Source organism: Puntigrus tetrazona, chromosome 22 (assembly GCF_018831695.1).
Source record: "Puntigrus tetrazona isolate hp1 chromosome 22, ASM1883169v1, whole genome shotgun sequence".
Classification (NCBI taxonomy): domain Eukaryota; kingdom Metazoa; phylum Chordata; class Actinopteri; order Cypriniformes; family Cyprinidae; genus Puntigrus; species Puntigrus tetrazona.
Window position 1 is genome coordinate 17,339,830 of NC_056720.1, and position 13,292 is coordinate 17,353,121.

The 13,292-nt window shown below is 37.3% G+C and overlaps 1 pseudogene; it reads left to right on the forward strand.

Annotated features, from left to right (window-relative positions):
* The first annotated feature begins 81 nt into the window (after positions 1-81).
* On the forward strand, positions 82-12,649 carry LOC122327809 (annotated as a pseudogene).
* The last annotated feature ends 643 nt before the right edge of the window (positions 12,650-13,292 follow it).

Below are 13,292 nucleotides of genomic sequence, written 5' to 3' on the forward strand. Positions count from 1 at the left end.
GGTGGAGCCACAAACCGCTGCCTTTATATTCCAGCAAGAATGTTGCAGTGAGAAAAACATAATTTGAAAAGGCTTGAGAGAAAACCTGCCTCTTATAAGAACATGATCGCAGGCACCTCATGTGTGAGAGACTCCAGTGCTCCTCAAGCTTCAGTGGAATAAATCACACAGGGTAAGATCTCCACTCACTTCACACACACAGGCAGGACTTTGGGCAAGAAGGGGAGAATCCTGTTTGATAAGGTATATTGTATTGGGATTGTATTGTAAATTCTATTCTATGTGAAGGATTTCTATGTCATTTTGGCTGATAACTACGGTATAGCAGCTGTTTGTGCAACGTGCAACTCAGAAACTACAAGTTTTAGTGCTTCACGTAGAACAGCTGTGCTTTGTTTTATCCGTACACAAGGAATAATTTATCTGGTTATATTGCATGAGCATTTCTTACTTTTGAATGACAATAGACTTCGGGTTCAACTTCTAGCATGATTACATGAATAGGAGGTTTTGTGGAACAGAAAACAACAATTTCAGAAGGAGGTTGCTGGAGGGCTTTGTCGGATAAATATGGTGTCTAAGTACTAGTTGGTACATGCCTTCAGTTGCACTACTTTTGAAATAGCCATAATAAGCTTGTACTGTAGATTTACGTGTTTTATTTGAGCTGCTTCTTTCTGACACAGTCTGGGAGGTTCACAAAGAGCTTCCAGAACAGAGATGTTCATCCTCAGGGGGAAAAAAACCATTAAATTTAATATTACAAGACTGAATTCGTCACGAACGTTTCCCACAGTGTTGAAATGAGATCTGCCCTTGGTCTCAAATATGCTGGATATGGTAATTTGCACAAGGACAATGTGATACTTTTAAAAATGTGCCATGGCTTAATTGCTTTTATGGACTGGGTGAGCGGGCACAGTTTGGACACTGTTGTTTTGTGCTGCAATGTGCTGGACTCTGCCAAGATGCTGGAGAGCTGAGCCAGGGTCAACAGCGGTTTTATTCAAACCAAACAATGTGATCTTTGCAACACGGATGAAGTGTAATTGGGGTTTAGGTGGAAATGGTGCAAATGCACATGGGCTCGGTGATGACTTGTGAAAGCGCGAGCGTCTGTTTTCTCTGGGCTGCAGGTCACAATGTTGGGGATCTGCTTGTGTTTGAGTGTCGCCGTCCACTTCGCTGTGCCTCAGGAAACCGAAGCTCAGGATCCTGTCACATACACGGCAAGTAAAGCACAACATAGACAGACAGACAGACAGACAGACAGATAGATAGATAGACAGACAGACAGACAGACAGACAGACAGATAGATAGATAGATAGATAGATAGATAGATAGATAGATAGATAGACAGACAGACAGACAGACAGACAGATAGATAGATAGATAGATAGATAGATAGATAGATAGATAGATAGATATTGGACCAGTGTATAGATAGATAAACAGACAGACAGACAGACAGATAGATAGATACATAGATAGATACATAGATAGATAGATAGATATTGGACCAGTGTATAGATAGATAGACAGACAGACAGACAGACAGATAGATAGATAGATAGATAGATAGATAGATAGATAGATAGATAGATAGACAGATAGACAGACAGATAGATAGATAGATAGATAGAGACAGACAGACAGACAGACAGACGGACAGACAGATATTGGACCAGTGTATAGATAGATAGACAGACAGACAGACAGACAGACAGACAGACAGACAGATAGATAGATAGATAGATAGATAGATAGATAGATAGATAGACAGACAGACAGACAGACAGACAGACAGACAGACAGATAGATAGATAGATAGATAGATAGATAGATAGATAGATAGATAGATAGATATTGGACCAGTGTATAGATAGATAGACAGACAGACAGACAGACAGACAGACAGACAGATAGATAGATAGATAGATAGATAGATAGATAGATAGATAGATAGATAGATAGATAGATAGATAGATAGTGGATAGATAGATAGACAGACAGTATAGACAGATAGACAGACAGATAGACAGATAGATAGATAGATAGATAGATAGATAGATAGATAGATAGATAGATAGATAGATAGATAGATAGATAGATAGATAGATATTGGACCAGTGTATAGACAGATAGACAGACAGACAGATAGATAGACAGACAGACAGATAGATAGATAGACAGACAGACAGACAGACAGGTAGACAGATAGATAGATAGATAGATAGATAGATAGATAGATAGATAGATAGATAGATAGATAGATAGATAGATAGATAGATAGATAGATAGATTTCATTTTTTTGTCCCAGTATTTATTTCATTTTTTCTTTGACTCTTCTTTTGCAGTGCACTGAAGGTTATGAATTCGACCATGAAAAACAAAGCTGTAAAGGTAATATTTATGTCTCGTATTTATGTCTTGATAGCTTGATAGCGGTTAGCTCTACACCAGTATATTGGCCAAGCTGCTTTACCAGCCAGTGTTTGGACCCTCTGAGATCAGCACAGTATTTTCACATTTATACATTGACACACATGCACCGATATATTAGAAAATCAGCATCAGCCGTTAGAAACCCACCATGAATTAGAATACTGCATAAACAGGACCCGTGCTAGACAGTCATGTCAAAAAGACAGATAACTACTTTTGTGTCTGTTTTCTCCACAGATATAGATGAGTGCAAGACGCTGCAGGAAGCCTGCAAAGGGGGCATGAAATGCGTCAACCATTTTGGTGGCTACCTCTGCCTTCCTCACAACGCTCAGATAATCATCAGTAACGGCGAGGATGAGCCCACTTCCCCCCCGCCAGTGGAAAGAGTAGATGTTCAGCCCAGCTTCAGGGGAGATTACTCAAGACACATTCATAGCTCAACGCACACGATCCAGTGCAGCGTGGGTTACATGTCGGACTCTCAGAACTACTGCAGAGGTGAGCAATAGCTGCCCCGTTCTCTGCTTGCTTATTTGCATTGTTTGTTGCACTTTTGGAGTTGAAAGATACCATGACCCACAATCCTGTGAGTGGTGTGTATACAATAGTCCATGTGTAGACTATAGCTTGTTCTGTTAAATAAAATAAAATGAACAATTCTTGCAAATCGCAATTCAGACTGCAAGCCAGTGTCCAAAACCACTTTCACTAGTCTGACGACGGGAAAGCTGTCAGATTTTAGCAAAGAACTAGCTTAATTCTTAATCATGCAATCACCATGACATGCAGGCATTTTTATATTTATGTAGCCTACACAGTAATGGTCTTTTATTTTGTAATTCTGTAATTTTGAACAAAAAACTACTACGCTATTGACTTCAGGTTTTAGTGGGTCAGTTTTTAAGTTGCCACGAAATAGCAATGCGCCAACAACCCAACTAACAATTTCTGGTTCCCGGAACGTTCTGGGAATGTTAGTTTTTAGTTCCCAGAACGTTCTCAAGAGCATTCCCTTTTGGTTAGCCAGGAAAGTTTTCTTAATGTAAACAGAATGTTACCTGTAGGTTAGGTTATCTAAGAAAACTTTCCTGCCTATCAAAAGGGAACATTCTGTATAAGTTCTCTGAAGGTTCCTTCACTCCATACTCCGACACCGCTGCTGTAGGGAAGGCTATGGACCTCAATAAGCAGTACTACAAGCCATGTCTTGTTTTAAACTATTGGTTAATCATTAAAGATGATCAGAGTACATTTAACCATCATAATGAGCATTAAAATAGATTGTCTGTTAACATAAGAGTAACCACCATACCATATAACCCAGGTAAGTTTCTTAAGCACCAAATAGCAATGGCTTCAACAAAATATTGGGGTTTAGAAATGTTAATTTTATTTTATTTTGTAAATTTTATTAAAATGCACAGTGAAGAATTAGCGCTGAAAAGGCACGGACACAGTCATTTTTGCTCCTGGCCTTATTGAATGTGCATTTCTTGGAGTCTTAAACTACTTTGCGCCTGAAATGGAAGATATAAATCTTACGTTTTTAAATTTAAAATGGCCAAAAAAGTTAGAATGACAACATATACATTTTTCTTTCTCCCAATTCTGAGTTTATATCTTTCGATTCTTGAATTTACATCTAGCAAACCTGATCTTTTTCACAGATCTTTTCTTTTTGAGATAAAAACTGAATTATAGACATTAAACCCAGAATCCTGAGAAATAAACTTGGATTTGTGAGACATAAACTCATAATTATGTAAGCTTTTTATGCCATGTTGGAAACGAGCGCTCCCTTAAATTAAAAATGGCAGAAAATATTAGCCAAGAAACATACACAGGCTAAAGAAACAGAAGAATTTAGATTCTAGGAGAAAAAAATGAATTATAGCGCCACCTTGTGTTCAATTTTCACAACATTTGGTACGTAGCTTCTTGGTGACCCTTCACGTATGCCAAAATGGTAGTGTGCCGAAATCTTTAGTATTCATGACGCCGTGTTTCCAAAATACCCTAGACGGTTTACTACTTCTGTCAAGATTTTTAAGGGTACATGCGATGGGCTTTCTATCCCATAAGGCCATGGGAGAATATTTATGAATGCTGATTCGCACACACTTATCGCAACATCGAGTGGACTGTGCATATGCAAAGTCTAGTCAATGATATAAGCTTTTATGTATTTAATAAAATGTAAATAAGCTATTTAGCCTACTTAGCCTAGCTTCTAGTTATTAGCGATTTATTTTATCAACATACACAGTTCATTCTTAGAGGCCAAAATGCTGGACAGAAGATGACCTCTCTGTGCAGAATGTATAGTTAACAAGCTAAGAAACTCTGACCTCTTGGGAAGTTATTATGTCATTGTTTGGGAAGTCATTGTGTCTGTTCGGAGGATGCAGCGCCAGAAATCTGCTTCCTCTTCTTCTGAATAAAACAATTTTTGTGTGTGCGCTAATGGTGCCGATTCTTTCCTAACTTGATAGAAGACTCAGTCGTGTTACAGCATGCTGAATCCCTGCGCTAGAAGCAAACCATTTAGATTGCATAAACCATTCACGATGAGACTGAAAGACAAGAATTGCGAAGACGTGCCAACGAACATGTCATCCAACAAGAATAACACATTGGCTTCCCAATCTTAAATTTTATTAGATACTATGAGCAATCATTTGCACCGATTCCATTTGCTGTAATACTTGATAACTGATTTCACTTCTGCTAAAAGTCTCATGACAGATCAGTGTCTATTTTAATCCTAAGCAAAATTAGCATTAGTTTGGTTTTGGTCTTGCTGGTGTGTCTTGATATATTTTCGTGAGTATTCGTGAGTTTACAAGCTTTTTTAGATCTATTGTAATTTTATTTTTTTTACTATGAATTATTTTTTTTTACCATACTATAAATTTTACTATAATTTTTACACATAAATAATTATTCGTTCTTAATTTTTATTTGAGAGGGGTTGCACCATATGACATTTTCCACCTAGAACTAGAATATTTTCTGATATTCTAAAATACTTATAGATACTTGTCCTCTATTTTATGTTTTTTTTCCCCCTGCATGTGTACGTCAGTCGCACCACATAAGCAGTTTTTTCGTAAGAGAAATAAATAAATAAAAAAAGTTATTATTTATTCATTTAAGATTATTTTTGTCTTTAATATTTTTATGCCTAATAAATAAATAAATGTAATGTAGATAATGGTAATGTATTGAATTTTTTTACAAGTTGCACCACATGACATTTAACCACTTGAACACAGTCAAATGGTATTTTAAAGTACTTGACCTTGTCCTCTCTCCTTTTGATTTAAGCCATTGTTGTGTGCAATATTCTTCAGACGTTCAGTAAATAGGCTGTTGTCCACATGTTCTTGGACACTAATCTTAGATCAAATGTCCCTTTTAGCGACTACATTTTTTGTTATCACGCAGCTACCAGAGTTGATGTGGTTTTGTTCGAGGAAGTATGGGTCAGGACATGTATCTCTCAGCCCGTTAAAATGAGTCAACAATTAGCTCGGGCCTCTTCCCGCAAAAGAGAGTCAGCCTTCCTGCAATGTTTACATATTTTCGGCCAGTCTCTTTCAGAAGCGCCTTGGCAGCGATTCCTTCGGAATCTAACACCGGTTTGCTGGAATAAAATCACCGTCATGTGGGTGATCACAGACTCCAGGTGTGTCTCTCTCAAAGAGTTGGGCAAAAAAAAGCACTTTTTTTTTTCATCTGAACTCTTGCCCGCGAGGCCTTGCCTCATTTTTTCCTGCCAGGTTGGCTATCAGCAACACTAAACCCCTTAAAGGGCCCAAACGCTGGTCAGCAAAGCTTTGGAAACACTCGGCAAGAGGCCTCACGGGGGTCTTCGGATCTGTGCGTTGACATTATTCTCCCATTAATGCCTCAAATAGGTCACTTAAGAGCCTAGGAACAATCTGTCTTGTTCGGATGAGGACGCTTTGCGCTCACACGTGCTGCACATCCAATAGTCTGTATATGAATCACAGAAAACTGGCCTATTCTTAGGTTTTTGTATACAGTTACTTGACCGAACCTGGCAGATAAGTGCAGACCACCCACGGTGGCCCTCACAGCGTGAAAGGACACTTTCTGCGCTCCAGAGCGAAGCTGGAAACCTCGCTAGGCATACCAAAGAATGATTAGGAGTGCAGAAAAGATGTGTGTTTTGGAATATGCTACCTGTTGTTTTAAATAAGTGCCATTATTAGTGTTATATTTAAGGGAATGAATGAAATAAGCAATTGGCAATGGCCAGTTATTTTGTTTATTACTCATGCGCTCTTATTTTTAATTTCATCATCTATCATTAACTTCCAATCGTGTGTTTTTTTTTTACAGATGTGAATGAATGCGTTACCGCAAACCCATGCCAACATCAGTGCTACAATCTGATTGGCTCTTTCATCTGCCAATGTGAAGTCGGATATGAACTGGCTTCAGACTCAGTCTCCTGCCAAGGTTGGTTGGTTTTTTTTACACTTTGAATGTATTTTAAAAAGTATAACCTTTGAAGTTGTTGAAACTACATAATATAATTGGAACAGTCCGGGATATTTTAAACCTGGTATTAAATTTCATCAACAATAATTTTGATGTATAAGTAAACAAATAAATTACTGACAACTAATATCTACAAAAACACTACCCTGCTGTAGCCAATCACATCAATATAATCATAATCAAACAATATTTAAAGGTGATAATGGTACAATGGGTTTTTTTTATGATTCACTATATTTATTTATCTTAATGGACCTAATGAGCTACTTAACACTAAAAGCCACTCTTAAAAACGTCTCAATGCATTTGACGATTAAAAATATTAAATTAACTGGCATTTGTTTTAAAGTACGATACCACCTTTTTAAATCAATCAAAAAACTTAATAACAACAGTTTACACCGAGATAACTCATAACAATGTCGTCAGTTAGATTCTGATTGGCTGCCGATGTTTATTGCTCATCAGCTGGAATTAAATTGTCCTGAAAATGGCTTTAACAAGATCATTGTGTTTTTGGACTTTGCTATTAGATTTAGAATGATCATGAAAAATGATTATGGTTATCATCCTTGGTGTCAATGACTATTGATATGCTGTTGTCTTAAAGCATTCTGGTTTTCCTATGTTAGTATAGTTAAGTATAAAAATATGTAATCTTTCATCTCTGATAATCAAAATGAGGTCCACAGACATTAAATTGACATTAATTACAGTAATGAGCAATACCATGTCGTTCTCATCCGTGTTTTCCAGATATCAATGAGTGTGAATTCTCAAACTACATCTGCCAGTTCCAGTGTGCGAATCAGCCCGGCGGATACCAGTGTATGTGTCCTGATGGATACCAGCTCCAAGGGCCGCGGATGTGCCAAGGTACATTAAAGTCTATACCGGGCTCCTCAAGATACTCTGAAGATACTCACTGACCTTTTTCATTGTGTGGTGTAACAGACTGTGGAGTTTTTTTCTGCACGTGTGACATTAAACTCTTGAAACTTGAATCTTTTCCGACCTGTTAAAGGCATAGTTGACCCAAATATGAAAATTCTGTCTTTAATTACTCCCCCTTGTGTCGTTCCAAACCTGTAAGACCTTTGTTCGTCTTTGTAAAACCAATTAAGACGTTTTTGATGGATGCAGAGATATTTGGACCCTACCATAGACAGAAAGCATCTTAACACGAGGCTTATGGGCTCAAAACCCTATCAATTCGTCTCCTCCATATCACCCTATAGCACCACTTTGGAGAGTATAACACATATAAATAACATATGTGTGAACAGGTATGGTGGTGCTGATGCAGAACTACTTAAAAAATGTTCTCGTAACTTCATAAAATTCTAAAAAAACCCAAGTACACTTCCATAACGTAACAAAATCTATTTTCGAGCACTAATTTTGTTCTTAATATACTACCAATGATTCTTTAGTACTTCTTAAGATACGCTTAAGATCATCTGAGTGTACACAGCTGTGCTTTTTTGAGACACAATGAATATGAACTAAAACGCACTTTTAACATCTATCTTTGCACTTGTAGCACACTTGAAACCCTCTTTCATACAACAGCACACTCGAGTGTAATACAAGTAGTAACTAAATACATTTTTTAAATACAAAGGTAGTATGTAGCCGTTCATTTGTGGGTCAACTATCCCTTTGATAGATATAAACGAGTGTGAAACCGTACACAACTGCGGAGAGGATGAAATGTGCTGGAACTACTATGGAGGATTCCGTTGCTATCCCAGAAACCCCTGCCGCGAGCCATACGTCAAAACGCAGGCGAAGGGTGCGTCTAATCTCCCGATAATGTCCTACCCCGTATTTTGAAAAAATGTATCCACAAATCCATTTCACAAACTGTTTAACTCTCTATCAACAGACGCTGTAGGTGCCAGTCGCCAAGTGTTTGCCGAGGACTGCCGCCTGTCATCGTCTACAAGTACATGAGCATCTTTTCCGATCGCTCGGTGCCTGCGGATATCTTCCAGATTCAAGCTACCAGTGTGTACCCCAACATGATAAACACCTTCACCATCAAATCCGGCAATGAGGGAGGAGAATTCTACCTGAGGGTAAGATCTGTGATTACAGCCTTGCAGTTAGTTATTTACGTTTTACCAGCATTGGGTGTAATGTGTTACTTAATTAACAAAAGCAATTTAATTACTTTTTCCTTGAAAAATCAGGGCTCTTCCGTAAGTTAATTGCTGTTACTTCTACTGTGATAGCATTTAACACTATAGAAACTATAGATGAATTATATATAAAAGAATAGTGGATTTAACATCTAACGTAAATTTTAGTGTAACCTTCTCCCTTTAAATACTTTGTTCAGTTCAAAAATGATTTGTGCAATTTTATATTATTTATTTGAAAAAGGTTAAATGGTACTATTGTTCAACTGGTCAAGCTTTTAGATATACAGGACTAATTAATAAAAATGCCTAATTAACATATCATTGTATAACACCGTCTTTCTTATACTTTTGCCATTTGTACACTCCTTATATAATACATTCTTATACTTTGGAGTATTACTATTAACAGTAATGATATAACTACAATGTAAACATAATGAAAAATGGACAAAGACTGTAATATACAGTCGGTTTACCTTTGAACATGTCACATTTCTTATCCAAAACAGGTTAAGCTTCAACCCTTTTACTTTTAAAATGCAAGGGGTTGAATCTTACTGGATTGTAAATTAGTGCACAAATTCTAAATGTTCTCGTGCTTTTTGTCAAGATTTTGAACAATCAAGCTTGACAATATAACTGTAATCGTAATAAAAACCTGATCACCTAAGAGCTACTCACCTGTGTTTGAACCCATACTTTTTGCAAATTCCATTACTTTTGCCATTCCTGTTACATTTAAAATACCTAGGGTTGAAGATCAGTGCAAAAATGTCTTGTAAACTCCTCAGCTGGCACAACACAACACCAGATTATTTACAGTTCGCATTCTTCTGCTTTCTGCCAAGTTGTTTTCTCTGTAAAAGAGTGATCACTATTACTTTCCCGTAACAGAGTTGAACAATTGAGCAGGGCAATTTAACTGTAAACACTACAATAGGTTTAGCATCGGTTCTGTTACATATATACTGATTTGAGGTTGTTAATAATCACTGAATTATTCTTTAATTTATTAGTCATCACTATTCACCGAATCGACAGTCATTGTTGCTCACAGTAATATTTTGTCCATAACAGAGTTGAAATACGTACCTGTGAACTTAATGAAATACACGTAAAGCATCAACCCTGTCACGGATCACTGTGATTCATACCACTGCCTGTGTTTGGCTTTGCCGTTGTCTTTCAGCGCTCCAGTAATGTAAGTGCCATGTTGGTGATGACCAAGCCTTTGACCGGACCTAGAGAACATGTTGTGGATCTGGAGATGGTCACCCAGAGTAACGTCTTGAGCTACCGTTCCAGCTCACTACTGAGACTCACCATTATCGTGGGTCCATACCCTTTCTAAATCATCTAGATCGTACTGAATCAGCACTTGGTTTTATGCGTGTACTGCAGCTTACAATGTTTAAAACGTTCAACACAGCATGGCTACCTGGTTGTGGTCTAGATCAGTGTTTCTTAACTAGTCGGCTGATACCCAAAAATGTGTCAGATACCAGTTTTAAATCGACCAATTGATATTAATGTTTGGTTTTAAAGTTTTATGCGAGTTCACATTTCTATGACGAGTCTTTTGTAAATTAATTTTGATACTTTGCTGGGTTGCCATTTAATGTCCATTGCAAAATGTAGGTCTTGAAACAAAACTGGCTGAGAACCACTGGTCTAGATGGTTGCATGTTCACTGGGTTTCAAACAGGAATTGGGTTATTAATCATAAAATTGTAAAAATGTAGGTTCTCTGGTTTACTGAAGTTTTCAAGTAACTTGTACTTTGGAACATGAAAGACAAGGTCAAAGAGGGTGGACATGAAGACCAAGAAATATCTGAAAAACAACACAGCTGGATACCAGAAGGAAACACAGTCGCTCAAGTTTCATTCTGAAAAGTACAGGTTATTCTTTGTCTTAGTAGCAAGAGGTTTGCAAGATTATGCTGCACATCAGATTTTTAAATGGATAGTTCATCCAAAAAGTGGGTCTGTCATTATTTAACCATCTTTTGTTGTTGTAAACTCATATGACTTTCTTTAAGTAAAACGCATAAGGTGAAGTTTAAACTCATTAAAACAAACTCTGTGGAGCTCCAAAAATTACAAAATTTATTGTGAATAGAAGCTATATTGTGAATCTTCTCAACAGACTAAATAATTAGTCATTGAAAATACTCCCTACCGAACCTTTCACGTCTTCAGATTGGTATCACAATTGGTTACGACTAATTCAATGACCACTAATGACCGTACATTTTGGTCTGTTAGGGCCCACTTACGAAGAACGCAGTTTTACAAGAAGTGGAATAGGAAAAATGGTCTCGAGATGTGTTTTTTATTAGTTAAATGCAGTTGCAAAATGCAAAAGCGCAATGGTCAAAGATGTTTCGCAAATTTTTGCATAGAAAACCACTGGAAAATCAGCACTGGAATCTGGTGAAGAACATGGTGTGGCTTCAAAAAATTACTTTTATCATGCTTTTTTGGGTGTTTTCATCCTCTTTCCCTCATTCCCCAGCATGAACATTCTGCTAAACCTCTCCTTTTCAGTCCCTCAGAAAGTAACCGTGTGAGTTTAGAACAACATGAAGACGAGTGAATAACGACAGAGTTCACATTTTTGAAACTCTCTCCTTAAATCAAAGCTTTACATTTCTCGTACGCGGATTGTTTAGGAACAGAAATATAAAAAAAAAAGTGCTTATAGATTCTTTACTAGATTTTACTTCTTAGCAGGGGAAAAGTGTTTTATAGGTGGAACATGTGGATAAAGCAAACAGAACTGCACAGAGTTCGGTGGAACAGTTTGTGTCGTAATCTAATGGCATCCTTAGCTAATGGAAATGCTTCCTCCGCCTTGCAAATACTGCAGAAATGACCTCCTATCCTATGAGAATAAGGCAATAATGTTTTGGAAACAGAAGTGATGTTTTCAGGAAATTGCTGGCAAGGGTTTTGGGTCGCATAAGCAATGGAACTCTTGCCTAACATGTCTGTATGGTTGCCAGAGCAGCGTTTGATCTTCTGCAGTGTTTCGTATCGATGGTCTGTGACAAACACTGTTACTTAAATCATTGCGTCACACCCGGCGCCCCCAGAGACGTGGTCATGGGAGAGGCCGGAACGGTTTGCGCACCACCACGCTGTATGAAATTATTTCGCCAAGCTATCTCCACGTTGGCTGCTTCGAGAACCGACTTAGTATTTTAATGCTTGCAAATCAATCTGAATGTTGTCATTATCTGTTTTCTTATGATCAAACACTGATTTTGTAAACGCTCCCCGTTTTGATCATCATTTTGATCAGATCTAAACTGATGTGGACGGGTTGCTTCTGCTCAGCGAGAACAGCAGGTCTCTGTATTTGTTTAACAAACTCAAATGAATTGGATTCGCACCTCTCGTTTAGAAATGTTTCGTTCAGTCTGCTCTCAAGTTGCACTTTTTTTTTTTTTACTCATTCATAGCCTCTGTGCCATTTATTCTGCTGTAAAGTTTTTGGAAATAAAAATAAATACAGTAACAGTTGTGTCACTTTTTATTCGCTCGAAAACAAACGTGTAGCACCAGAAAGGAAAATGCTCATGTGCAAAAATTTAATCTGTTGCTAGCATTGCATAACATGCATGGGTCAGTTTGGTATATTCCTGGAACAGTTTATGGGGACCACCAAGATTCATCTGCAGTTATTACCTCCCGCGGTTGCAGATGGGAATATGTAACTATGTGATGTTGTCATGACAATAATCGAGCAGTTCCTGTAAGAATATTTACACACTGACAGCCTAGTCATTTACAGAAAGCATGCAAGTCATACATGAACTTCAAGGGTTTTTTGCTTAGATTTCGATGCATGATATCCCCCCCAAAAAAACATATATATATATATATATATATATATATATATATATATATATATATATATATATATATATATATATATATATATATATATATATATATATATATGTATACATATTTCTGATGGACATTTTATGATGATTAATCATTAATCATGAGATTAATTCATGGCCTTGTGTCTCTCATGGGACCAAGATTAAGTAAGTAAATCATTAGACTGGATGGTTTAGAACCTAAAACCTTTAGGAAACTGCCCTGATATTTGAGCAGCCAAATGCATACTATTTTACTACTATTAGAGTAAA